The 26,279-nt window shown below is 38.1% G+C and overlaps 1 long non-coding RNA gene across 8 annotated transcripts in view; it reads right to left on the reverse strand.

Annotated features, from left to right (window-relative positions):
* Positions 1 to 26,279, reverse strand: part of LOC106828883 (uncharacterized) — a 79,286-nt gene that overhangs the window by 33,948 nt on the left and 19,059 nt on the right. For 7 of the 8 annotated variants that reach the window (XR_011499740.1, XR_011499739.1, XR_011499738.1 and 4 more), the window contains one exon: positions 823 to 965. This is a non-coding gene — a long non-coding RNA (uncharacterized lncRNA). Of the gene's footprint in view, positions 1 to 822; positions 966 to 18,083; positions 18,185 to 26,279 lie in introns of all 8 variants that reach the window. The other variant, XR_011499735.1, reaches the window with a different exon arrangement.

Consider the following 26,279-nt stretch of genomic DNA (forward strand, 5'->3'; position numbering starts at 1 on the left):
TGCAATTAGATAAATTTTTTGAGGGAAATATTTTCCCTCAAACCTACTTTTGTTCTTCTTCTCTATTTTGGTGAATTAGTACCATCATTCACTCCCAAGACAAGAGACCTGCAAGTAATTCTCGATCCTTCCTTTTCTGTAATCTTCCACTCTCCCACTTAATTAGTTACCAAATCTAGATTTTAGTTCATAAATATCCCTACCTTCCTCTAATTAATTATAAGTCCTGTCTATTCTAGTTCCTAAATCTCTTTTAAATCCCTTCCCCTCTTTACCACCCCTGCCAATAATGCCTTTTTTTAGTTCAGGACTTTATCATCTCTCAGTATTTCAATAACCTTTCAAATAATCCTGTTTTACTCCCCCATCCAATCTCTCTCATACAATGCTCTCAGAATTATCTTTCTAAACAGTTATAGTGTACCACTGCTGGTACACAAATTAATATATTTTTATTTTAATATTCATAAGAAAATATATTAAACTCATGATTTCAAAGATATTACTGCCTAAATTAAGAAATTAAAATGGTGAAGGCAGAATATGAGTCACTGAAGTTGGAAAACATTGGTCTACAAGGATAAAGCCCAAATTCCATGAGTCTTTAGATCTGGTCCCATCCTACCTTTCCAACTTTGACATCATAAATGTACCATTCCAATTAGAGAAAACCTTCTGATGGCCCCCCTCTATTCCAGTACTTGTACTTTATAATATGCTAATTATTTGTTCACATTTCTGTGTCCCCCACTAAATTATGAACTCTTCTTGGACAGGGACTAAATCTTACCCAACTTCTTATCTCAAAGGCCCACAAAATACCTGGCATAAGCACTCATAAAATGTAAGTTGAATGAAAAGATTGAAGTCTGGAATCTAGAGCCAAGGAGAACATTCCCTAAAGGCAAGTCTGCTTTGCGTGTTACTACAGCTTCCTGCCTTCTTTTAGACATCACCCTGGTCACCTGGAAAAGAACACAAAGGCCAGAGTCATGAAGGTTTCAGGGACAGGAACAGAACAGATTAGAAGGGTTTAAAGTGAGGCCACGCTGCCATCAGTTGGCACTAAGTTGACTGTTCTGCGTAGACACTTGGTCTTTGTAGATCAAGTCTTCCTTCCCATCTTCTCTCTCTGTCTGGTTTCTGACTATCTGGGGTGAGTAAACCCAAGAATTATGGCCTCAGCCTGCCTCTGATAACAGCAAAAAGTACCCTGGACATGATGCAACAAAATGGACATTGCTCTGCCAAGGTTTCATTTCCATGTTATAGTCTGGAGCTCTCTGGATTGATATTTCACTTCTAGATAAGGTGCAGTAGTTGTAAAAGGTTGTTAGCGGTGGTGGGGGACAGAGGTGCAGGTGGGAGGAGAGAGAGAGAACTACATTGACTATCATCATACAAATCGCACACAGAAAATATTTAAACCCTTTGGCTTAAAGTCAGCCTTGATGACAGCCCCACTTTCTGTGGGAATGCTGACTAGCCAGACAGAGAGAACCAGGAAAAGGTTGAAGGTCCCTGAAGTGACAGACTTGGAGCCATCCCTCTATATGCCCATTCTTCCTTTCACACTAAATACAATCCTTATGGTTTACTATGTCTGTGTGGCCTTTGGTTACAGCACCTTGACAAAGTAATAAGTGCATACGGGTTGAATGTTTCCAGCTTTCTAGGGACTCCTTGTCTTGGGAAACCCATGGCTACAGCCCTTACAATCCATGAACAGGCAATAGGGCATTGACTCGCCATGAAACTGGTAATATAAAAGAATTTGTATTGAAAATTAGTTTTTGAGGGCAGCATGGTGGTGTAGTGGTTAACTTTGCACACTTCAGCAGCCCAGGGTTTGGCAGTTCGGATCCTGGGCACAGACCAACACACTACTCATCAAGCGATGCTGTGGCGGCATCCCACATAGAAATAGAAGGACTTACAACCAGGATATAAAACTATGTACTGGGGCTTTGGGGAGGGGAAAAAAAAGAAAATTAGCTTTTGCTTTTTTAGTTATTGTTTGGGGAAGGGCAAACGGTGCCAATAAAGAAGTAGTAGATAAAACAGGACCCCAAGTCCCTTTACTAAGCTTTTTTTCCTTTAGCCACTTGATTCTAAAAGCCAGACAGGATTAGGCAGATTCGGGGGCAGGAAAGGGGGAATGGCTCACTATAGAAAAGGCAAATGTGAAGGTATATAGTGTACATAGGAACTATGAACCTGAGAGCTCTCTAAGCATCAGTATCCAATATTTAAAAAAAAATATTTTCCATTTAAAGTGATACACGTTTATTATAGAAAATATGGAAAATGAAGTCCTCCAGGTGATTCTGTCTATATTCTCTCTCTAAAGCAGGCTCTCTCAAACATTAATGTATATAAAACAATGGGAAGCTTTAATGAACAGAGAAGCTTGTTATAATACAAATGGCTAGATTCTAACCCTAGAAACAGATTAAGTACATCTGGGAATCTGAATTTTAAATGGGAATACCAGGTAATGCAGAGGATCCATACTTTGAAAACATGGGCCTAAGGGTAGAGCCTCATTCTTAGTCTGCAGAACAATGATTCTGAATTTCTTCCTATTCCATCTTTCCTTCATTTAGCAATCTTATCCATTGATATAGTTGCAGTCTCACTTATATGAACAACTCCTGAAGATTTATTTCTATCCTCAACCTCTCTGAGTTTCGGAACCAAGTTTATAATTACTTGCAAGATACCGTGTGGCTTGCCAGCACCTCAAACTCAACAGGTTCAAAACTGAAGTCATTAGTCATTCAGTGACTTCTTACTATGTACCTGAAACCATGCTAAAGATCTGGGATAGAAAGATGAATTAAAATTCAGTCCTTGTATCTCCTTTCCCTTCATTACTTTCCTGAATGAATTTCAGAGTTGGAAGAAGCATTAGAAGTCAAGAAGTATAATCCTTTTACAAAACAATCTACCTGAAATGAATGGGCCTTCTGAAAGTGATTTTAGTGTGTAGATATTTGGCCTCCTATGACATTAATCAGGGTATGGATTCCTTAAGAAATATAATTACAAGGTGGTGGTTGTTTTTATGGAGTAATATTTCAGGGGATAGTTTCCAAACACTCTAAACCCATTTACACCAGGAAAGCTATCTTCTCTACATTATACAGTAGGAAACTTTACCATAAACTTGCATCTCAGTCTGACTACAGAGCTCAGTAGCTCTTAAGGTCTGCTACAAATACATCAAGTAAAATCCTCCTTGAAGAAAAATATAGTGGAGAGTAACTGCAAATTGGTATGGTGTTTATTTTTGGAGTGATAAAAATGTTTGAAAATTAATTGTGGTGATAGTGCACAACTCTGTGAATACACTAAAAACCAATTAATTGTATACCTTAAATGAGTGAATTGTATAGTATGTGAATTATGTCTTAATAAAGCTATTATAGAAAAGATATCAAGAGAATGGAAACACAACTCTCAGAATGGGAGAAAATATTCACAAATCTTATATATGATTATATATATATATATCAAGAATATACAAAGAACTCCTATAACTCAACAATAAAAAGACAACCCAGTTTTAAAAAGAGCAAAGATTTCAATGGACATTTCTTCAAAGAAGAAATACAAATGGCCAACAAGCACACGAAAAGATGTTCACCATCACTAATCATTAGGGAAATGTAAATCAAAACCACAATGAGATACCACTTCACACCCACAAAGATAGCTATGATCAAAATAACAGATATCAACAAGTGTTAGTGAGGATGTGAAGAAATTGGAACCCCCATATATTGCTGGTGGGAATGTAAAATGATACAGCTGCTGCGGAAAACAGTTTGGCAATTCCTCAACAAGTTAAACACAGAATTACTATATGACCAAGCAATTCTACTCCTACGTGTACACACAAAAGAATGAAAGGGGCCAGCCCAGTGGCGCAGTAGTTAAGTTTGCACGTTCCAATTCAGCAGCCTTGGGTTCACTGGTTCGGATCCTGGGTGCAGACCTATGCACTGCTTATCAAGCCATGCTGTGGCAGGCATCCCACATATAAAATAGAGGAAGATGGGCACGGATGTTAGCTCAGGGCCAATCTTCCTCAGCAAAAGGAAGAGAATCGGTGGCAGATGTTAGCTCAGAGCTAATCTTCCTCAAAAAACCCCAAACAATTATAAACAGGTGTTCAAACAAAACTTTGAACATATATGTTCACAGTAGCACTATTTACAATAGCCAAAGATAGAAACAGCCAAATGTCTATCAACGGATAAACAAAATGTCGTGTACCCATATGATGGAATATTATTCAGCCATAAAAAGGAATGAAGTACTGATACGTGCTACAGTGTGGATGAGCATTAAAAACATCATGTTAATCATTTCACAATGTATACAATATCATGTATATATACATCAACACATCGTATTGTACACCTTAAGTATATACAGTGTTTGTCAGTCATATCTCTATAAAAGTGGAGGAAAAAAGGAGAAAACATCATGCTAAATGAAAGAAACCAGACACAACAGATCATATATTGTATGATTCCATTCATATGAAATAACCAGAATAGGTAAATCCATAAAGATAGGGGGCAGGTTAGTGGTTGTCAGGGGCTGAGGGCGGGTGGAATGGGGAGTGACTGCTTAATAGGTACAGAGTTTCCATTTAGAGTGATGAAAAAGTTAGATAGAGCTGATGGTTGCACAACATCATAAATATACTTAAAACCACTGAATTGTATACTTTAAAAGAGTTAAAATGGTAAATTTTATGGCACGTATATTTTACCACAATAAAAAGAAAAGAAAAATTCAAACATGCAAGAGGTTGCAGGAAAGCATTAGAAATATAAAACTATAAATGAAATTTAAGCTTCATTATGTCATGTCACAGCTTGGAAAACAAAACTATAGTGGGTCTAACTGGTTGGGATAGGAATGCATTTAGCAAAAGTGTAACCCTGTAAGACTAACTGCTGATTGAAATCTTTTATCATCTAAAAACAATCTTAGTATTGGAAAGAACCTCAGATGCCATCCTAATCTTCCCTACAGTAAAAAAAAATGATGAACACAAAGGAAAAACATAAAAAACTTATGTTTGAAAAAAAATGTCAGGTCTGACACGTAAAGAGCTCAGAAGTCATCCCTCCTATCCTCACAGGAAAAAAGCCGAACTGAAAATGCACAACTATTCTTAGGTTCTTCAGAGAATTGAGGTCACAGGGTAAACCACTGCCCCCAAAAGTGGAGAGACAGGTGAATAGAGTGAATCACAGCTTTTGAGAGCAGAAGCCCCCCCACTGGAGCTAGTATTAGGATAGGAAAATCAATTGACCAATTGTTGGAAGCTCTATGTGGACAAGCATGAGAATTTAAAAGTCCAGAGGGGAGCCCCAGTCCCAGGGAGGCCCCCACACTTTCATGACTTTTACCTACATGAGCCCCACTAGGTTCTCAATGCAAAGATTGGAGAAAAATTCCCTCATGATTGTGACGGGGGCGTGGGGAATAACCATTTTGAAATAACCCAAGGTATTCTGTTCTCCTTAACAAAAGCCTGCACCAAAGCTAACTGATTTTACCAGAATCTACCACACTGGGTTTTGCTAGAGCCTAGCCAATCTGGAGGAATGGAAATATCCAACTCCAGCTCCCTCTAGACTTCCTATCTCACTCACGTTGTGGCAGGGTGGAATAAAAAGCACTTGTAAAGATCACAGCCTAGGAACACAGGCTTACTAACAGACTGAGACCTAATTATAGGAATATAGAATCTTTCCCCGTCTCTGACACCATACCACCACATCAATAAAGCTCCTGTATAACAACAGGGAATTACAAATGAAAGAATTGCATGTCTCAGATCTTTAAGAATAACTCTCTAGGGCAAATCCAAAGACAACAGGGGAAAGAAAAACAAGAACACCTGGGCCAACCTGGTGGCACAGTGGTTAAGTGCGCACATTCTGCTTCAGCGGCCCAGGGTTCGCCGGTTCGGATCCTGGGTGCGGACATGGCACCGCTTGGCAAGCCATGCTGTGGCACGCGTCCCACATATAAAGTAGAGGAAGATGGGCATGGATGTTAGCTCAGGGCCAGTCTTCCTCAGCAAAAAGAGGAGGATTGGCAGCAGTTAGCTCAGGGCTAATCTTTCTTAAAAAACAAAAAAACAAGGACAACAGAGGAAATTTTACCTCTGACACAACTACAGTACATAGTAAACCCAGCCTAACTGCTAGCCAGACAAACATAAAATCTCACACAAAATGTCAATTTACCTGAGTTCCTCTTATCTAGTACATCATGTTAAGCTTTCACCAAAGCATTACAAGGCATACTAAATGGCAAAAAACACAGTATGAAGAGAAAGAGAAAACATCAGAGCCAGACTCAGATATGGCAGAGATTTTGGTACTACCAGAACAGGAATTTAAAATAACTATATGCTAAGGGCTCTATTGGAAAAACTGGACAACATACAAGAATAGATGGGTAATGTAAGCAGAGAGATGGAAATTCTAAGAAAGAATCAAAAGGAAATGCTAGAAATCAAAAACACTATAATGGTAATGAAGAATGTCTTTTATGGGCTCATCAGTAGATGGGACATAAATGTGGAAAGAATCAGTGAGTTTGAAGATACGAAAATAGAAACTTCTGAAACTAGAATGCAAAGAGAAAAAAGAATGCAAAAGATGGAACATAATATCCAATACTTGTGGGACAATTACAAAAGGTGTAATATATGCATAATGGGAATACCAGAAAGAGAAGAAGGAGACAAAAGAACAGACGAAATATTTGAACTAATAATGGCTGAGAATTTTCCAAAATTAATGATAGATAACAAACCACAGATCCAGAGAGCTCAGAGAACAGCAATCCAGGGTAAATATCAAAAAATCTATACCTAGGCATATCATATTCAAATTATAGAAAATCAAAGACAAAGACAAGCTCTTTAAAGAATTCAGGGTTAAAAAACATCTTACCTACAGAGGAACAAGGATAAGAATTACATCAAACTTCTCTTCAGAGACCATGCAAGCAAGAAGAGAGAGCAGTGAAATATTTAAAGTGTTGAAAGAAAAAAGCCACCAACCTAGAATTCTGTATCTAGCAAATTTATCCTTCAAAAGTGAAGGAGATAAACAACAAAAACAACCCAATTTAAAAATAGGCAAATCTCCAAAGAAGATATGCAAATGTCCAAAAAGCACATGAAAAGATGCTCAACGTTACTAATCACTAGGGAAATGCAAATCAAACCACAATGAGATACCACTTCACACCCATTAGGATATTGGGGTGGCTATTATTTAAAAAAAATTAAAAGATAATAAATGTTAGCGAGGATGCAGAGAAATTGAAACCCTTATGCATTGCTGGTGGGGATGTAAAATGGTACAGTATGGCAGTTCCACAAAAAATTAAATATAGAATTACCATATTATCGAGCCATTCCACTTCTAGGCATATACCCATATACCCAAAAGAATTGAAAACAAGAACTCAGATTATTTGCACACCATGTTTACGGCATCACTATTCACAATAGCCAAAAGTGGAAACAACACAAATGACCATCAACAGATGAATGGATAAACAAAGTGTGGTATATACATACAATAGAATATTATTCAGCCTTAAAAAGAAAGGAAATTCTGATACACACCATAACATGGATAAACCTTGAACACATACTGCTAAGTGAAATAAGCCAGACACAAAAGGACAAAAATTGCATAATTCTGCTTATATGAGGTACCTAGAGTTGTCAAATTCCCAGAGACAGAAAGTAGAATAGTGGTTTTCAGGGGCTGAGGGAGAATGGGGAGTTATTGTTTAATGGGTACAGAGTTTCAGTTTGGGATAGTGAAAAAGTTTTGGAGATGGATAGTGGTAATGGTTGTATAACAATGTGAATGTAATTAATGCCACTGAACTGCACACTGAAAAGTGGTTAAAATAGTAAATTTTAGGCTATGTACGTTTTACCACAATAAAAAAAGAAAAAATGAGACAGATCTGTATATACAGACATGTAAATATTTCTACACGCTTTCTCTTGTAAAAAACTAAAAGACATTAGAAATACTGTAGTAATCTTAAAAGCCTATAAAAATGTTTACAGAAATGCTTTCTCTAGTTACTGCTCTCTCAGTTCTAAAGTTGTACCTCGGTTAATTCGATTATTTCCCATATTTCCTTTAGTAGCACACTTGTAAACCACTTCTACAGATGGCTAATCTCATCCCTTCAATGACAATTCTTATTAAAATTTCAACCAGTAATTCTTTTTCCAAGTTCTCAGCTTCCAACATACTCATTACAGCACTAATCATTTTACCTGACAATATCTATTCACTAATCAATTCCCAGTGAGAATTATAAGACATTTATGTCCAGTAGCAAGAAAGAAAAAATTAGAATCCCTGAAACAGATGGTAAGTGATATGCTTTCAAATCTAGGACATATAGAAAATGAAAATATGAGACTCTCTGGTGATTTCCAGAGAAAATAATATTAACATAGTCAATGCACTGTGTGACTTATCAAATAAGTGCTGTAGAAACATTAGTGAGATCATTTGGACTCTGACAGAAGGAAGGCTTGTGGAAGTAGTTAGATAGGGTTGGCTATATGCACAGCCATTACACATAGAAAAAGACTAGAAGAACATATACCAAAATGTTAATATTGATAATCTCTGGGAAGTAGGGTTCCTAGGTTTCTTTTCTTTTTTTGTTTATCTGTATTTTCTAAAATTTCTAAAATAAATATGATAACTACTATAATAGGAAAAATCCAAATAATAAAATTTATCAAGGACACCATCAAAGTGGCAATGTAGGAGATCCCAGCCTCCATCCCCCCACAAAGATCAATAATTAGATAGCTATCCATGAACAAAAACAGCTCTGAGAGAGCTCTGGAGTTCACTTAAGAAACTGTAGCAAGAAAGTGGAACAAAAAACCTGAGAATAACTATAAAAGAAGAGAAAGTAGACAGCTTCATTTTGCCTGTATCATCCCATCCCCCAAGCTACCACTGCTCAGCACCAAGGGGGAACTTCCCAGCTAGAAAGAGTTCCCCTCGTCAGGAAAGGAAGAGTGGGGTGAGTGACCACCTTCCCCAGCCTTTCAGGCACTTCATGAAGGTCTCACTTCAGTTCCACCTCACCCAAACTAGCAAAGCTGAGCCATATAGAGATGGCTAGGAACAAGGAAAAAAAACAGGGGCTACCAATGCAGTCATGCAGTGGAAGGAATTGCGGTTCACAGTGATCTGCTCTGTAGATAAACACAGCAGATTTTGCCACAGGAGAAGAAACTGGCCAACACAATCACTGTGGATGCCTCACAGATTTCACCATCTTTTGCCCCACAGGTATTCACATTCACTGACATCAGCTACCTGAGTCCCTCCTCACTCCCCTCCCCCACTGGAGCCTGGGAACCTCACTGGCAGCTAGCTCAGGCCTCTGTGGCTATGTAAGTGCAAGACACAAGCCTAAACCCCCACAGCTGACCCCCACTGCCATGTGCATGCTTGCAGTTATCCCCTCCAACTGTGCACTTGCACGCTGCTGGCCTGATGTCTAACATCTATTACTGGCTCCCACTGCAGTGTGCACACCCGGGGGGAGACTATGCAGCCAAGGGAGAGCATGCCAACAGCTAGGGCCCCTGCAGCTGCCAGTGAGCCCATGGTTGGCCTCAACCTTTGTTATATCACTTGGCCCCCACCACCACATGTGTGTCTGCATCCAGCTCCTGCCACTACAAAAGCACCTGCAGCCAACCCCTGTAGCTAAATGTGTGCCATCACTGGCTCTAGCCACACTGCTACATGCCCTGGTCCCCAGCCATGGTAACAGGAAATGTTGCTAAGGACACCAACAGCCCTGCAGCCACAGTGGACCCCCTGCAGTGATCACCAAGAACCACAGTTGTCAACGCTGTGGAACCCAGTGGCCTGAGCTGAAGAGACATCATGCCCCCCTGGACCTAGTACTATCATATGCCCCTAAACTTGATGCCCTACACCACTAGACCCAGGGTCACAGCATGCTCAAGTGAGCCCCCAGCTCTAGGTGAAAGGCTTCCCTTACCAAAGACAGTCCATAAAGTCTGGAAGAGGTGACTGCTTCTTCAAATGTGCAGGCATCTACAGAAGGCTACAGGGATCATGAAGAATCAGGAAAGCATGATTTCACCAATGGAATACAGTAAACCTCCAATAACTGTCCTCAAAGAAATGGAGATCCAGGATTGCCCAACTAAGAATTCAAAATAATTGTTCTAAAAATATTCAGAGAGCTACAAAAGAACACAGATAAACAATTTAATGCTATCAGAAAACAATACAAGAACAAAATGAAAAATTCAACAAAGAGATAAAAAAATATAAAAAAGAACCCAAGAGAAATTTTGAAGCTGAAGAATACAAAGATTGAACTGAAGAATTCAATAGAGAGCTTCAATGACGGACTTGAACAATCAGAAGAAAGTATCAGTGAGGTAGAAGATAGAATAATTGAAATTATCCAATCAGAAGGTCAAAAAGAAAAAAGTACGAAAAGAAATAAAGAAAGTTCACAGGGCTTATGGGACACCATCAAGAGAAATAATGTATGCAACACTGGAGTCCCAGTAGAAGAGATGGAAAAAGGTGCAGAAAGCTTGTTTAAAGAAATAATGGTTGAGAACTTCCCAAACCTGGGGAGAGATTTGGATATTCAAGTTCATGAAGTTAATTGGTTATACCAAAATTTCAATCCAAAATGATCTTCTCCAAGAAACATAATAATAAAACTGTCTAAAATCAAGAAAAGAGAGAATTTTAAAAGCAGCAAGAGAAAAAAATCTCTCATACAAGGGAACCCTCTATAAGGCTATCAGCAGATTTCTCAGGAGAGACCTTACAGGCCAGGAGAGAATGAGATGCTATTTTTAACGTGCAGAAAGAAAAAAACTGCCAACCAAGAATACTTTCCCCAGCAAAGTTATTCTTCAAAAATGAAGGCAAGATAAAGATTTTCCTTAATAAACAAAAGTTGAGGGAATTCATCACCATTAAATGTGCCTTACAAGAAATGCTGAAAGGAGTTCTTCAAACTGAAATAAAAGGACGCTAATTAGTAACATGAAAATATATAACATGCTGGTAAGAATAAGCATATAGACAGATTCAGAATACCCTAATACTGTAATATGGTGATGTGTTACCTACTTAACTCTAGTATAAAGGTTAAAAGACAAAAAGTATTAAAAAGAGCTATAGATTCAACAATTTGTTAATGAAAACACAACATAAAAAGTTATAAACGGTGACATAAACCTAAAAGGGAAGAAGTAAAACTATAGAGGTCTTACATGCAATCAAAGTTTTTGTAAGTGAGACATTGCTATCAGCATAAAATAGGCTGATATATACATATATAGATATATGATGTTTTATGTAAGCCCTATGGTAACCATGAAGCAAAAATCTAAAGGAGATTCACAAAAGATAAAGAGAAGGGAATCAAAGAATACTACTATGGAAAATCATCAATTTACAAATCAAGGCAGAAAGACAAGAAAAAAACAAAGGAACTGCAAAAGAGTCAGAAAATAATTAATAAGGTGGCATTAGTAAGTCCTTACCTATTACTAATTACTCTAAATATAAATGGATTGAATTCTCCAATCAAAAGACACAGTGACTGGATGGATTAAAAAAAACACACACAAGATCCAACTACAGTTACCTAAAAGAGACTCACTTCAGCTTTAAGAACACATATAGGCTCATAATGAAAGGACCGAAGAAGATATACCATGCAAGTAGAAACCAAAAAAGAGAAAAGGAAGCTATACATATATCAGAAAAGAGACTTTTAGCCAAAACCAGTAGCAAGAGCCAAAGATGGTCAGTATATAATGATAAGGGGGTCAATATATCAAGAAGATATAACAATTGTGAATGTATATGCACCCAACATCAAAGCACCTAAATATATTAAGCAAATACAAACAGATCTGAAGGGAGAAACAGACAACAATACAATAATAGCAAGTGAGTTCAATATCCCACTGTCAACAATGGATAGATCATCTAGACAGAAAATCAACAAGGAAATGCTGGGCTTGAATCATAGTTTAGACCAGATAGACCTAACAGACATACAGCACATTCCATCCAAAAGTAGCAGAATATGCATTCTTCTCAAGTGCTCATGGAACATTCTTTAGGATAGATCATATGATAGGTCACAAAACAAGTCTTAGCAAATTTAAGATTGAAATCATACCAAATACTTTTTCCAACCACAATGGTATGAAACAAGAAATCAACAACAGGAGGAAAGCTGGAAAATTCACAAATATGTGGAAATTAAACAACACAGTGCTAAACAACCAATGAGCCAAAGAAAAAATAAAAGTGATCAATAAATATCTTGAAACAAATGAAAATGAAAGCATAACATATCAAAAGCTACAGGATGCTGCAAAAGAACTTCTAAGAGAGAAGTTTATAGTGATAAATACCTACATTAAGAAAAAAGAAAGATCTCAAATAAACCACCTAACTTTACACCTCAAGGACCTAGTAAAAGAAGAACAAACTAAGCTGAAAGTTAGCAGAAGGAAGGAAATAACAAAGATCAGGGCAGAAATAAATAGAGGCCAGAAAACAATAGAAAAAATGAGCAAAATTAAGAGCTTGGTTTTTTTTAGAATAAACAAAATTTGTAAACTTTTAGCTACACTAACTCAGAAAAAAAGGAAAGAGGACTCAAATAAATAAAATCAGAAATGAAAGGAGACCACAGAATGATACCACAGGAATACAAAGGATCATGACAGATGACTATGAACTGGACATACCAACAAACTGGACAACCTAGAAGAACTGGATAAATTCCTAGAAACACACAACTTACCAAGACTGAATCATGAAGAAATAGAAAATATGAAAAAAACCAACAAGTAAGGAGATTGAATCAGTAATCAAAAACCTCCTGAAAAAGAAAAGCACAGACAGTTTCACAGATGAATTATACCACACATTTAAAGAATAATTAATGGCAATCCTCCTGAAACTCTTCCAAAAAATTGAAGATGAGAGAACACTCCCAAACTCATTCTATGAGGCCAGCATCACCCTGATACCAAGGCCAGATAAGGACACTATAAGAAAAGAAAACTGTAAGCCAATATCCCTGATGAATATAGATGCAAAAATTCTCAAAAAAATCTTAGCAAACCGAATTCAACAGTACTTTAAAAGGATCATACACCATGATCAAGTGGGATTTATCCCTGGGATGCAAGCATGGTTCAACATACACAAATCAATGTGATACACCACATTGACAGAATGAAAGATAAAAATCATATTATTTCAATAGTTGCAGAAAAGGCATTTGACAAAATACAACAACCTTTCATGATAAAAACAGTCAATGAATTGGGTATAGAAGGAAACATGCCTCAACATAATGGAGGCCATATATGACAAGCCCACAGCTGACAACATACTCAATGGTGAAATGTTGAAAGCTTTCCCTCTAAGACCAGGAACAAGACAATGGTGTCCACTCTCACTAATCTTATTCAACGTAGTATTGGAAGTCCTAACCAGAGCACTCAAGCAAGAAAATGAAATAAAAGGCATCCAAATCAAGAAGGAAGAAGTAAAATTGTTTCTGTTTGCAGATGATGTAATCTTATATACAGAAAATCCTAAAGATTCCACCAAAAAACTGTTAGAATAAACAAATTCAGTAAAGTTGTAGGATACAAAATCAACATACAGAAATCAGTTGTGTTTCCACACATTAACAATGAAACATCTGAAAAGAAATAAAGAAAACAATCCTATTCACAATAGCATCAAAAACAATAAAATACTTTAAAATAAATTTAACCAAGGAGGTGAAAGATTTCTACACTGTAAACTACAAGAGTTTGAGGAAAGAAATGGAAGAAGATACAAATGGAAAGCTATCCCATATTCAAGGATCAGAAGAATTAATATTGTTAAAGTCCATACTACCCAAAGCCATCTTATAGAATCAATTCAATTCCTATCAAAATTCCAATGGCGTTTTTTCACAGAAATAGAAAAAGAATCCTAAAATTAGTATGGAACCACTAAAGGCCCTAAATAGCCAAAGTAATCCTGAGAAAGAAGAACTAAGCTGGAGGCATCAAACCTCCTGATGTCAAACTACACTACAAAGCTATATTAATCAAAACAGTATAGTATTGGCATAAAAATGAATGTAATAGACCAATGGAACAGAATTGAGAGTCCAGAAATAAACCTTCACATATAGTCAACTAATATTTGACAAGGGAGCCAAAAATACTCAATGGGGACAGAACAGTCTCTTCAGTAAATGGTGCTGGGAAAACTGGATATCCACATGCAAAAGAATGAAATTGAACTCCTGTCTTAAAGAGTCACAAAATTTAACTTGAAGTTGATTAAAGACTTAAACATAAGACCTGAAACCATAGATATCCTAGAAGAAAACATAGGGGAAAAGCTCCTTGACATTGGCCTTGGCAATTATTTTTTGGCTATGACACCAAAAGCACAAGCAACAAAAGCAAAAATTAATAAGTGGGGCTATATCAACCTAAATAGCTTCTGCACAGCCAAAGAAATAATCAACAAAATGAAAAGGCAACCTACTGAATGGGGGAAAATATTTGCAAATCATGTATCTGATAAGGGGTTAATATCATATGACTGAACTCATCATACATATGAACTCATACGACTCAATAGTAAAAATCCAAACAATCCAATTTTTTTTTTTTTAGGAAGATTAGCCCTGAGCTAACATCTGCTGCCAATCCTCCTCTTTTTGCTGAGGAAGACTGGCCCTGAGCTCACATCCGTGCCCATCTTCCTCTACTTTATATGTGGGACACCTGCCACAGCATGGCTTGCCAAGCGGTGCCATGTCCGCACCCGGGATCCCAACAGGCAAACCCCAGGTTGCCAAAGCGGAACATGCGCACTTAACAGCTGTGCCACGGGGCCGGCCCAAATCTGATTTTTAAAATAGGCAGAGGAAATGAATAGATATTTTTCCAGAGAAGAGATACAAATGGCCAACAGGTACATGAAAAGGTGCTCAACATCACTAATCATCGGGGAAATGCAAATCAAAACAATGAGATATCACCTCACACCTGTTAGAATGGCCATCATCAAAAAGACAGGAGATAACAGGTGTTGACAAGGATGTGGAGAAAAGGGAACCCTTGCACACTGTAGCTAGGAATGTAAACTGGTGCAGCCACTATGGAAAACAGTATGGAGGTTCCTCAAAAAACTAAAAATAGAACTTCTATATGATCCAGCAATCCCACTTCTGCATATATATCCAAAGGAAATGAAAACAGGCTATCAAAGAGATATCCGCATTCCCATGTTCATTGCAGTACTCACAACAGCAAAGTTATGGAAACAACCTAAGTGTCCATCAATGGATGAATGGATAAAGAACATGTAGGATATGTATACAACAGAATGTTATTTAGTCATGAAAAAGAAGGAAATCCTGCCATTTGCAACAACATGGATGAAACTTGAGGGCATTATGCTAAGTGAAATAAGCCAGACAGAGAAACACAAATACTGTAGGATATCACTTATATGTGGAATCTAAAAAAGCTGAACTCACAGAAACAGAAAGTAGAGTAGTGGTTTCCAGGGGCTGGGGAATGGAAGAAACGGAGACATGTTGGTCAAAGGGCACAAACTTCCAGTTATAAGATGAATAAGTTCTGGGGATCTAATTGTGATTATAGTTAATAATACTGTATTACATACTAAGTTACCAGGAGAGTAAATCTTAAATACTCTCATCACAAAAAAGAAATGGTAATTATGTGACATGATAGAAATGTTAGCTATCGTTATGGTGGTAATCATTTTGCAGTATACAAGTGTATCAAATCAATATGTTGTACACCTTAAACTTACATCCTTCTTAAAATGTCACTTATCAATAATTATCAACTTACAAATTATCAACTTACAATGTCACTTATCAATAATATCTCAATAAACCTGGAGAAAAAAAGCTATCAAAGAGATGGTTAATTTTAATAGCAACTGACCTGAGTTGCATTTTCTAGTGGTTTTTTCAGCCACAGAAGTGAACAAAATCTTCTAGGACAAAGTAACAGTGTAGATGGGACCCAGAGAGAGACTGATTGTACTCTATGATAAGTATTCTCCAGAATATAAAATGAAGTCATGAACAGGAGGCCAAGCTTTTGTTCTCTTGTATCTCTCTCCCTCTTGCCTCTTCTCTGATTTTCTTCCACACTCTGAGCATTCTAAGTCATCTTATATGTGGTCAGAAAAATCTATAAGGAAGATTGTTTCTCTAGACTCTGGCTCTATCAATTATCCCTTTTCTGCTCTATTTTCAACATTTTCTTGTCTACCTACAGACACATTTAACTTTCCCTACTCTAAAACAAACTAAAAACACTTATGTCCACCCTATCTCATTACAAACTCCCATCCTTTCTCCCTTCTTCCCTTCAAAGCCAGATTTCTGGAAGAATTAATCTACATCCAGTCTGTACTTTCTCCTTCTCCATTCATTAAATTCACTGCAGTCTGGCTTCCATCATGATTCCAGGAAACTATAAAGGAAAGCTTCCAAGATGTTGGATTCACTGGCCTGTATTCACATAGCCTAAGGCTATTAATTGCTCTTATTTCTCAAAATTTCCTCTTCTTGACCTCTGGGACACTACTGTCTCCTCATTCTCCTATCTTTCTTAACTTTCCCTGTCAGAAGCTCCTCTTCTTTCCAATTCTTACTCTTTGGGGTTCCCCAGGATTATGTCCTAGTCTCTCTTATAGTCTTACACCACAAAGGAAAAAGTTAATCTATTTACACAGCTTCAACTATCAGTGATAGATCCCAAAATTTTTAATACTAGCCCCCAAACTCCTGTCTAAGCTTGAGACCTCTATTTCCAAATTACTTTTAAGCATTCCTACCTATAGGCTATAAGGGTACCTTAAGCTCCTCTAGTCTAAAATCAGACTTATCCTCTTTACTGCCCAAATCCTCTACAACCTTTTGGATTCCTGGATTATATTCTCATTCCCAATCATAAGACAGGTTCCCAAACTAGAAACTTTTGCCCCAACTACTTCTTCTCCCTAACCCTGCACATTTAATCAATCAGCATACAATTCTATTGATTCTACCTCATAAATACCACTCTGTCAAACCCAGGGTTTCCCCTGCACTGCCACAATGTGGGTTCAGACTCTTATAATATCAACTTGGACTACTTACCACAACACCTGCTAACTAGTCCTGCCATCATTCTCTCCCCACTCCAGACCAGTTCAGCTTCTACATTGCTTTCAAAATGATCTTTACCAAACCACTCTTTTGATTCTCCAGTGTCTACAGGATAAAACCCAAACTCCTCAGTCTAGCACAGTAGGATCCAGTCTAGCTTAGAAGCCTCACTTTCTACCTCATCCCCAACTCCCGCATACTAAGCTTCTGACCATTCCACAAACACACCAGACTATTTTATGTCTCCACGTCTTCATACGTTATATTCCCTCCTCTCAGAATGTCCTTCTCTTTCTTCCTCGCCTGACAATGTCCTAGATGTCTGAGAAGAGAGAATTTGCTTTATTTTCTACAGCATCCTCCATGTGTCTGACATGTTGATGGTCCGCAGCAAATACTTATAGTGTGATTGAATAAGAGAGAATTCATGCCTCAACTCCACACTTCACTCTCAGCCATACAGAATTTCAATCCCTGCACCCATGCTCTTACCTCCATATCTTTGCACACACTAACACTCAGGAAAAAAATGTATACGTGCCTTCTCAGGAACCAGAAACTAGCTATCATTTATTGAGCAGTTTTGCTAAACGATTTATGTTCATTAGCTTATTTTAATCCTCAATCAGTACTGTGAGGTAAATATTATCATCATTTCACAGATTTAAAAAAACTCGGAGATGTAGAAGGTTTAAATAACTTTTCCATCTTGTAAATGATGGGATTTAAATACAGACCTTCAAAGCCTGAACCTTTAACCACCGTGCTCCAGACAATGTGTATCACACACAAGCGACTACTCCATCCTCTCTGCTCCCATACCACTCCGTTCACCTCTCTGTAATGACAGTTGCCACATTAGAATGTAATATTACTGTTTACACAATATCATCTCCACTAGACTGGACGTTTCATTGTAATAGCAACAAAGTCTCACTAATCTTTGTATCCCCAATGTGTTTAGCACATTGTACGTGCTCAATAAATGTTCACTGTACAAATTCCAAAATCTCTCTCTGGCAATATCCTTTTGGTTGCTGCCTTGCTTTTCTTCTTCTTGCTGTATCCTTTCATTATTCATTCAACTATAAGCACTAAAGGCTGACAACTTGGTAGTGTTTAATAAAGATCACCTTTCATATACTAAGTGAATGTGCATGAAATGAGCAACAGAGGAATAGATCAGGAGTGCTTCCTTATTTGGGGGGAAGTTTATTCTGTAGCATTATCAGTCATATTAATATCATATTTTTAAACCACTTTCTTGTATTAGATACAAATAAACATAGGACTAATGACGTATTATTTTAGGAATCAAGGTTCTCAGTATAAAACAAAAGAAAGTACAATCACAGACTCAAGAATTTAGGAACACCATTGAGAATTACTGTTGAGCTTATTAATCATGTTGATATTAACTCTTTTATTGGTATCATGAAGAATATAGAAAACTGTTAAAGATAGCAGTTAGGAGATATTCTCTAACTCAAGGGGAATATTAGTAGAATGAACCTATATGTTCTGACCTTGAGTCAGACGAAGCCATGTGAAATATCCAGAATCCAATTGGATCTAATTTTAAGGATCCTTAGGAGTTATATAATCCTATGAATATGAAAGAATGCACAATTCCCTCAGGTCTTAAGTCTTACAATTAAATGCAAAAGACATTACTACGGAACATCAAGTTTAAGAGTCTCTAGAGATATTTACATATCTTAACATATGTAAATTTATATATCTTAAGATTTCAAAACTCAATCAATTGATCAACTCAGGTAGTAGCTGCAGACTTTTAGGGATAAAAAATATGTAACATAAAAAGTGAACCCAGGTATTTATCCAAAGAATACAAAAACACCAATTTGAAAAGATATATGCATCCCTATACTCATTGCAGCATTATTTACAATAGCTAAGACAGAAACAGCCTAAGTACCCAAAGACGGATGAATGGATAAAGAAGACGTGATATATACATACACGATGGAATACTACTTAGCCATAAAAAGATGAACTCTTGCCATTTGCAATAACAAGGATGGACCTTGAGGGTATCATGCTAAGCAAAATAAGCCTGACTGAGAAATATAAATACCGTATGATTTCATGCATATGCATAAGATAAACACAACAACAACGAATAAACAAACATATAGATACAGAGAACAACATATTGGTGGTTACCAGAGAGGAAGGGGGGTGAGGGGAGGGCAAAAGAGTAAAAGGGGACATTCGTACAGTGATGAATGGAAACTAGACTTTTGGTGGTGAACACGACGTAGTGTGTACAGAAGTTGAAATATAATGATGTACACCTGAAATTTTTAAAAAATTGAACCGAGGGAAGTGGGCTAGATGATCACTCCCCTATTTATGTATTTAGGCATACATTTATGTATTAATTTTTTCTTCTTTTGCCTGGAGTATTTTAAGGCAAATCCCAGATATCATATCATTTCACCCAGTTATTCCTCTCTTGAAGTTATGGAATCATTAACATAATCATATATAGTTGGCCTTCCATATCCACAGATTCCACATCCAAGGATTCAACCAACTGCGGATTGAAAGGCCTACGATGCTTCTGTCTGTACTGAACATGTACAGACTTTTTTCTTGTTATTATTCCCTAAACAATATAGTATAACAACTATTTACATAGCATTTACATTGTATTAGGTATTACAAGAAATCTAGAGATGATTTAAAGTACACAGGAGGATGTGCATAGGTTATATGCAAATACTATGCCATTTTATATAAGGGCCTTGAGCATCCACGGATTTTGGTATCTGTAGGGGTCCTGGAACCAATCTCTCATGGGTCCCCAGAGACGACTGTATAGTTTAGTGTTGCCCATTGGGATCTCAAACAAGATTTCTCAGCCCCCCAGCCCAATTGTCTGCTGGTAAACAGCTTCAGTTAACTGATATGGTAACTGCCTTCTTAGGTGGGTAAACATCTTTTAATTTGAGAAGCTTTAGAATAAAGCATAGAAATATTTACGAGACCCATTATATGAATATTTTTTGTGTGTTAAAATGGTGGCTTTGCATATTTGGTGTTCTATGTATTTGTCACCAGAGGGTGGATTCATTCTGGTAGAATGACATCTTTGTAACCAATTTGAAATGTTGAAACAATTTAAATTTTTTTTTATTTTAAGGTGAAATCTTACCAAATTATTCTTTTTTTCCATCCAGCTTTATTGAGGCATGATTCACAAATAAAATTGTATATATTTAAAGTATACAATGTGGTAAACGATGGCCACAATCAGCTTAATTAACACATCTATCACTTCATATAATTACCTTGTGTGTGTGTCTGTGTGTGTGGTAAGAATGTTTAAGATCTACTCTGTTAGCAAATTTCAAGTTAACAGTATAGTATTATTAACTATAGTCACCATGGTATACATTAGATCCCCAGAACTTATTCATCTTATAACTGAAGGCTTGTACCCTTTGACCAACATCTCCCCATCTCCCCCACCTCCCAGCCCCTGGTAACCACCATTCCACTCTCTGTTTCTATGAGTTTGACTTTTTTTTAAGATTCCACATATAAGAGAGATCATACAGTATTTGTCTTTCTCTATCTGGCTTATACTTAGCACAATGCTGCAAATGGCAGGATTTCCTTCTTTCTTATGGCTGAATAATATTTCATTGTATATATATACCACATCTCCTTTATTTATTCATCTGTCGATGGACACAGATTATTTCCATATCTTGGCTACTGTGAATGATGCTGCAATGAACATGGGGGTGCAGATATCTCTTCGAGATACTGATTTCATTTCCTTTGGCTATATACCCAGGAGTGGAATTGCTGGATCATATTGTAGTTTTATTTTTAACTTTTGAGAAACCTCCATAGTGTTTTCCATAACGGCTGACATTCCCAACAGTGCACAAGGGTTCCCTTTTCTTCATATTCTCACCAACACTTGTTACCTCTTGTCTTTTTGATAAAAGTCAGGAATACTTCTTGAATTAACTTTCTCTTTCAGCAGCCTAATCTACTGACACTTTCTCTTCAACCTATTAATGTTCTCAAGGCTTTGCCCATCTTAAAAAAAATAGTGCTCCTTCAACCATGCTTTTTTGTCTAGCTACTGTCTGCTTTCCCTACTGCCCTTTCCCTTTGCAAAACATCTTCAAAGAATTGTCTACATTTGCATATCTCCCATTCACTTTTTTTAAAATTTGGAAACACTTTAAGCAAACAAAAAATGGTAAAGAACAACATAATAAACACTCATGTACCCACAACTCAGTTTGTTAAATATTAACATTTTGCCAAATTTCCTTCCTAGTCTTTAAAGAAATAAAGCATTATTGCTACAGCTTAAATATCATGTGTACCTATCACTTCCGCAATCCTCTTCCTACCTTCTCAGAGGCAACCACTATTTAGACTTTGGTATGTCTTATTTACATGTATGTTTTGATATCCATACTACATATGCATGTATCCCTAAAAAATATGCAGTCCTGGGAGATGTGGGATCAATAGGCCCCAATGAATCATGTCTCCTTGAATCCACACCCTTGGGTGGCCTCCTCCCACACTGACTCTGGATTTGGTCATGTGATTTGCTTTGGCCAATGGGATATCTACAAATGTGACACAAGTAGAAGCTTGAAAAACACTTGTAGGCACCATGTGGTCAGCTGGTTCTGGCTTTCAGGGAAGAGGACACAGGGGCTACTTTCCCTCTGCTACATCCACCACTGCCACGATTCCGGTGTTGCTGCTGGTAGTGGTGGTAGTGGGCTGCTGGACTGCCATCTACCTGACTGACTTGGTGCTGAAGGTGAGGGCCTTGGGCCTAAAACCCAAGCCCGTGGTGCCCAGGGCTGGGGCACAAGGCCGGAGGCCATTTCTCTTCCCCTGCCTAGCACCTCTTGGGTTGGCAGCCACATGGCCGATGCCCACATGTGCCCTTCCACATGGTGCCTGGCTCTGTGGCATACATAAAGCACGGTGGGCCACAGGAGGGGTGTGGTGGCCTGAGCAGCTGCTGTAGTCGCATTGCGGGGTAGTGCAGGCTCTGCAGCCTTTGGGCCCTGCCCACAGGCACTGGTAGTGGGCTCGGGAGGGCCAAGGTCCTGCCAGACCCTGTGGCAGTGCACCAGGGAGGAAAATAAATGTCTGCCTAGGAACAGCATTGTTTTCCCTCAAATTGTCTTTAAGCCCATGACCCTCTAGGGACTCTGGTGTTGGAATGAATGTAAATCAAGTTGTGATTTAGGTCAGAAGTCTCAAACTTTAAAGTGCATACAATCATCTGGGGTTCCTGTTAAAATGCACATTCTGATTCAGCAGGTCTGGGGCGGAACCTGAGATTCTGCATTTCTTTTTTTTTCTTTAGGATTTTATTTTTCCTTTTTTTCCCAAATCCCCCCAGTACACAGTTGTGTATTTTTATTTGTGGGTCCCTCCAGCTGTGGCATGAGGGACGCTGCCCCAGCATGGCCCAACAAGTGGCGCCATGTCCACGCCCAGGACTCAAACCAGCAAAAACCCAGTGGAAGTGGGTTTTGGTGGAAGCAGAGCGCACAAACTTAACCACTCAGCCACGGGGCCGGTCCCAAGATTCTGCATTTCTAACCAGTTCCCAAATGCTACAAATGCTGCTAGTCTAGAGACCGTACTTCCAAGTAACAAGGATTTAGATAGTTTCTGACTACTTAAATTCTAATTTGCACTCTGCTCACCCTTCTTCACATTAACCCCCCAAACGCACATACCCTGGGTACGTGGTCAATTCTTCAGTTATTTGGGAAGATTAGCAAAAATTATGAACAATTATCTGACCACATGCTTCAAGCAACCTTTTGGAATTGAATATTGGGGGGTCGGGGTAACTGTATGTTTGGAATAAAATCATATAAATTCTCAAATGGTTAATAAAAATTCCAATTATGAATATGAAGCTTCATGTTATGAATACCATTTAAAATAGAATACTATTCTATTTCTATTCTATTTCTATAGAACCAACCTTCCTCCCTCCCTCCCTTCCTTCCTTTTTGTTTTTGCTGGGAAAGATTTGCCCTGAGCTAACATCTTGCCAATCTTCCTCTTTTTTCCCCTCCCCAAAGCTCCAGTAGTAGTTGTATATTCTAGTTGCAAGTCCTTCTAGTTCTTCTCTGTGAGCTGCTGCCACAGCATGGCTACTGACAGATGAATGGTGTGGTTCTGCACCCAGGAACCAAACCCAGGCCGGGAAAGCAGAGTGCGCTGAACTTTAACTGCTAGGCCATCAGGGCTGGCTCAAGAGAATACATTTCTGCTGTTTTAAGCCATCCAATTTGTGGCAATTTGTTATGGCAGCCCTAGGAAACTAACACACCTCCCAAATGATCTCCCTGCCTTGGATTACTTCTTTACAATCAATTTTGGGTTAGGCTCAAGGATGGCTCTTTCCAAAATACACACGCAATCATATCACTCCTCTGCTTAAACCCCTGCCATAATTCCCCATTGGCCCATGCTGATCTTTGCAGCCTCATCTCTTGCTACTCCATTACATAATCCCTACACATTAACAACATACTACTTGAAGTTCTCCCCAAATGCTATGTTCATGCACACTTCTGTGCTTTGCTACACACTGTTCCCACTGCCTAGAATATACTCCCTGCACCATCAAATTTTTCTTCTCTATATCTCCATAACCTAGTATGCAAGGAGTGGCAGTAGTGAATACAGAATGGTTTTTCAAGGAATCTCACTGTGAAGGCTCAGAATCTTTTGTCAGTTACAAATTTTGAAAACAGAGAATCTGGAGTCTGCTTTCTAACATACACTGCTAGCAAGGGATCCTCTACTTATACAAAGCCATCCTCCCAACATTCTGCCATTTGTCCTTTTCTGTTTTCCCTCTACTATTTTCCCTCTTGAGGATGGCATCCATTCTTATGGCTTCAAATACCACCTATTGTAATAGAGGCTAGCAAATCTCTATCTCTACTTTTAATATCTCTCCTAAGTTCAGACCACTGGTATTTGTTCCACAGCTCACTGATGCTCTGTTCATTTTTCTTCTGGTCATTTTTCATCTGTGTGTTTAATTTTGGATAATTTCTATTGCTGTGTCTTCAAATTCACTAATCTTTTCTTCAGTCGTGTCTAATTTGTTAATCCAATCAAATATATTTTTTCTCAGACATTGTATTTATAATCTCTAGAAGTTTAATTTCAGTCTTTTTATATCCTCCATGTCTTTCCTCAACATGATTACATGATCATGTTTTCCTCTACCTTACTGAACAAATAGAATATATTCATAATATCTGTTTTAATGTCCTCGTCTACTAATTCTATCATCTGTGTTATTTGTGGGTCTGTATCTGTTGATTGATTTTGCTCATATTTTCCTGCTTCGTATACCTGACCATTTGTTATTGGTTGCAAGGCATTGTGGACTTTATATTGTTGGATGCTGGATTTTTTTCTTTATTGCTCCTTTAGATACATTTGTGATTTGTTCTGGAATGCAGTTAAGTTTCTCAGAAACAGTTTAATCCTTTCAATGCTTTCTCTTAAGTTTTATTAGGCAGGATCAGAGCAACTTTTAGTCTAGAGCTAATTTATCCCCACTACTAAAGCAGTACTCTTCTCTTTCTCTCTCTGTCTCTGTCTCTTTCTGTGTAGGTCTCTCCTCTTTGGCACTGTGCCCTGTAAATATTAGCCACTTCAACCTCCCTGAATTCTCAACTCTGTCTCCTGAAGTCAGAAAGGCTGCTAGGCTCTAGCTAGACTTCCTCTCTCTGAACCGTTGTTGCATATATTTGGTCCAGTTTTGTAGTTGTTTAAGGCCAAAGGGTGAATCCAGTCCTTGTTACTTGATCATAACCAGAAGCATAAGTCCTTACCCTTTTGAAAAGATCAGTGCATCTACTCTGAAAAAACAGATTGTAGAGGGGCAAAAGTGGAAGAAGGGAGACTAGGCTATAGCAATAATCCAGGTAGAATTGATCAACTTGGACTATGGTGGTAGCAGTGGAGATGGAGAGAGAGATTCTGGGTGCATTTTTGTTTGTTGTTTCAGAGTAGCAAGTGGATCTGTTACTTACCACTAAACCTATAGCACAGTACCTAGCCCATAGTAGATGTTTAATAAGCGAAAGGCAATATGTCACCTCCAGTGACTGGCTCAAAGATAAACAACATGTGGTCACTGTCCACAAGAAAGCAACAATCCAGTGCAAAAAAAAGTTTGATTATGTTACTCTACTGGCTCAAAAGCCTTTTGATGGCTCCCCGTTACTTACAAAATAAAGTCAAAACTCCTTAGTACATCACGCAAGGTCCTCCTTGATGAACTTCTATTCTTTCTTTCTAGCTCATCTGCAACTGAACCACTATCCTGCCAAACTCTCACACTCTAATCTCACCAGACTACAAGTAAATAGGTGCTGAGTGAACAAATAAATTACATTATGCAAAAAATATATACACAGTTCTGATATTTTCTCGTTCCTGATTGTATCTGAAGAAGATAATAAACTCAGAGAATCAGCATCTTACACCAAGCCACAGCTATTTTGAATTTTTTTCTTCTTCTTCTTTTCCCCAAAGCCCCCTGGAACATAGTTGTATATTCTAGTCTTGGGTCCTTCTGGTTGTGCTATGTGGGATGCCACCTCAGCATGGCCTGACGAGCGGTGCCACATCCGTGCCTGGGATCCGAACCAGTAAAACCCCAGGCCACCGAAGTGGAGTGTGTGAACTCAACCACTCGTCCACAGAGCTGGCTCCTATTTTGAATTTTTAATAATTTAGAATAGATTATTTACCCTAACTCTTGGCTCCCCTTCTCAAATATCGCATTCCTGTTAGTGGTATCACAATTCTTCCAGTCTTTTAGGTAAAAGTCTTGGTCTCATCTTTGGATACAGGGTTCAGAAAGG

This window comes from Equus asinus, chromosome X, assembly GCF_041296235.1.
Source record: "Equus asinus isolate D_3611 breed Donkey chromosome X, EquAss-T2T_v2, whole genome shotgun sequence".
NCBI classification, from domain to species: domain Eukaryota; kingdom Metazoa; phylum Chordata; class Mammalia; order Perissodactyla; family Equidae; genus Equus; species Equus asinus.